The following is a 3822-nucleotide window of genomic DNA, read 5'->3' as shown; positions in this document are numbered from 1 at the left end:
GCCACTAACACTTATAATTAAAACGTGTCTCTATCACTTTCCTCGTTATATTTCAGATCACAGTTCTCTCCCCGCTACTCCCTGCTATCGCACTGGAGGTGGCGGGGTTGGACAGAAATTGAAGGTAGTCAAAGCATTTAATATACCACCGTCTAATGAACTCCGGTACTGTAGGTAGGTTCGAGAGTAGAAGAAGGCTTTTTCTTCTTGCACTATGTTGTTCTCACTATCTTCCGAAGCATGGTGTTATGGAAACCCTGAAGGAAGCACTGTGCGCTGCCAGTGTGATAAGTGAAGAATGAAGCATTGTATAGAAATGCCAATCTTAGGATGCTTTTGTATACGTGCATTTTTAGCCGCTGAGAGAGCGCTGGTGTCATTAATAGGAGGTTGAGCCGGTAAGGTCTTATTCTTACCGTCCAGGTTTTATATAATAGGTGGGTAGTTTTTTTTTTCGGCCCTTAAAACAAAATAATAGTTAAACTAATATGTACATATACAAATAAAAGGTCTTGCTCGTGCTGTTTCTTTTTTCTAAAGTGATTTATTTCTAATTTATTGGTGAGTGATTATCAAACTCACATGGTAGTGATTTAGTCAACTTATATGAGAGTGATTAATTTCTAATCAAACTTATATCGTTTATGTACAAAACATGTGGTTTAACAATTATGTATAAAGTTTTTACATAACGGTACAATACAATAGAAATAATACAAAAGTTATTTACATTTATAGATATTTTGTGAGTTTTAACTGGATTTTACAAAATTGTACAGAGATATTACAGGAGTAGGTTCTTCAGATGTTTGATAGATAGAGAGTAATGATCACTTTAAATTACCTGGTCAAATAGTTTTGTACATGGGCTGGTAGAAAATTAAAAAAAAAAAAAATTCGCATGTGGAACATGAGAAAAATTGATATTTTGTATTGAATTTTACCATAGTTGACGAATGTTAGTCAGAAGCTAGTATAGAATCGAAAGAAATGAGAAATGGAGAACTAAAGAAAGTAAAACAAAGAAGAAATGTTAGCCAAACATAAAATCGCCTGGGAACAAATAATAGTTAAATCATGAATAAACGTAAGACCATTCGAACTGATAACCGTTTATTTATTAATATTTTTTCATACTGGAATAAAAGATAAGAACGTTATCTAAAGTGTTGGGCAAATGTGAACTATATATCTGCCACAGATAGTGTTATTTTAAGAGTTATTTCATTCATTGCGATATGAGGTTGCATAATATACTGTATTGCGAACTTGTAAACTTGTAAGTGAACCACGTAAAAAAAAACAATCGATGTGAATAAGAGAAATTACTAAATCTATAAATCACTCTATATATCACTAGTTCGTGCTTATTCGTTACTATCACTAGTTAGCTATTCATTCAATCAGAACTAATCCAAGAGGGACCATTTACAATTGACTGTCTCAACATTTAGCATATGCAGATGATGTAGTCATTGCCGCAAGAACCCGAGCAGCATTAAAAGGAACATTCCAGAGATTCGAAGAAGCAACATTTGAATTGGGCTTTAAGCTGAATGAAGACAAGACAGTATACATTCAAAGAATAAGGAAGAGAATAGTGACGTTCAAAAACCACAGTTTAAGTACCTGGGAAGCCTAGTTACAGATGACAAAAAAGTAGAGAGCGAAATTAGAGGCCAGGATAGCAGCAGGAATTAGATGTTATTTCTCACTGCAGAAAATACTGAATTTTAGAGCTTTTTCTAAAAGAATAAGAGTCGCCATTTACAAAACCATCGTAAGACCAGTGGTAATCTAAGGGGAAGAAAGATGCCCCTTGAGAAGAAAAGCGGAACAGATGCTCAACTCCTGGGAGAGAACGGTATTGAGAAGGATATTGGGAAAAGTCTTGGAGAAGAAGGAATGAGGAACTGATAAATCTGTTCGGAGAACCTAGCATCGTGGCTTTAGTTAAAAGAGCAATTATAAGATGGTTGGGACACGTTGAGAGAATGCCTGATGAAAGTATATCCAAAAAGATGGTTTAAGGCGAACCAGATGGAAAATGGAAAAGAGGACGTCCCCGGATCAGATGGCTGGACGATGTGGAGGAGGATTTGAAGCTCCTGATGGTTGGCAGATGGAAGGAGAAAGCAAGAGACCGTGTAGGCTAGTTGGCTGTTGTGGAAGAGGCCTGGGTTCTTGCAGGCAGTGCAGTGCCATAATAATAATAATAAATCACTCAAAAATTAACTCATTTATAATTTTTAATAATGTTCGTTAATTATCGATAAATAAAAAAAAATCTGAGGTTTTGCCTTTCAAAATGCCTGCACTAATTATCTAACAGGGAGAAAAACAATTTATTGATCAAGTTATGCTGCAGAAATACATTGGGTTGCGGCATGGCATGGCACAGCATACTTATAATAAGTAAAACATTTACTTTTGGAATCATATGGTAGGAGTAATTAAAATACATGCTAATAGTATGTGTTTTTTTTTCTATTTCTATCTTTTTCCTATACATACTCGTATATAAGACAGAGTGATACATAAGCTTATACAATAAACAGAACAGTCATTCATTTGAACCAGTGACCCGAAGACGCATTAGTTGTAACGAAACTTTAAACACAGAAGAAACATTCGGTTTCTATTTATATAATAGTTATATTTCTATATAATAGGTAATTATGTTTATCTTTGTAAGAGTAATGCAGGTAACTGCAGGAGGCACCCAGACGGATGCGTACCAGAAGGGCCTACCGAACGGTTATTGCTAAAATAAATTGATTTATAGTTGTTCGGACAAGTTTGATTTATGAAAAACTTCATTTCAGAAACCATTAGACGTACAGATGTCTGCCAGCGCTCAAATTGAAGCTATTTAAATTTACTACAAAGTATTTAATAATGTTTATCTATGTAGAAGTAGTAGTTTTTATGATATTTGACAAAATAAACTCACAAAATGTTAATTTATAGTTGTTCGTATAAAATTTTTTAAAAAATATGTATATATAAGACGCACATATGTCTGCCAACACTGAAAATAAAGGATATTTAACTTTCTATAAAGTAGTTTATGACACTTATCTTCGTAGGGATAGTAGTTTTTATGATATTCACATATGAATATAAATTTAGCAAATTTAAATTTGCCCGAACAACTATACAATATATTTTAGCAAATTTCATGTAAACTATTACTCCTACGAAGATAAACATCATAAACTACTTTTTAGCTCATTAAACTAACTTTAATTTGAGTGCTAACAGACATCTGTACATCAAATGGTTTTTGAGATATAAATTTTTCAAAATAAATTCACTAACTACTGATCTTTTAGTACGTCCCATACAACATTTTTCTGAAACGTTGCTTTTTAAAAAACTATATCTCGAAAAATATTTAACGTAAATAACTCTAATAGGCCTCATATTTTAGCAAATTTTCCATTCTTTAAATGACCTTCTCTTAGGTTTTCTTGTGTTGTTCCTACTTTTTAAGATATAGAGCTCCGAATGAAAAAAAACAAACATTTTTTATAGCTTTGAAACAGCCGCCATTTTTTATTCCCTCTTACATATATACACTCCCTATACTTGGCAGACTCATCAATTTTGGCTAGTAATTATACATAGTTTTTATTAATGTAATAAAAAATTGGGGTGAGATAACTGCCTTTTTTCTCCTCTTGGTCTCTTGTACTATATTATTTTTTTTTTAACACTGAAATTGATAGATTTATTTATTGATAGATATTACAATCTGCCACACAGTTGTGGGCAATAGGTAATATTGTTGAATGTTCTCATACATACTAAAATAAAAAA

Source organism: Halyomorpha halys, unplaced genomic scaffold (assembly GCF_000696795.3).
Source record: "Halyomorpha halys isolate HHAL.00 unplaced genomic scaffold, Hhal_1.1 Scaffold493.1, whole genome shotgun sequence".
Taxonomy (NCBI): domain Eukaryota; kingdom Metazoa; phylum Arthropoda; class Insecta; order Hemiptera; family Pentatomidae; genus Halyomorpha; species Halyomorpha halys.
The sequence above is the reverse complement of the archived record's forward strand: the minus strand, read 5'-3'. Positions refer to the sequence as shown.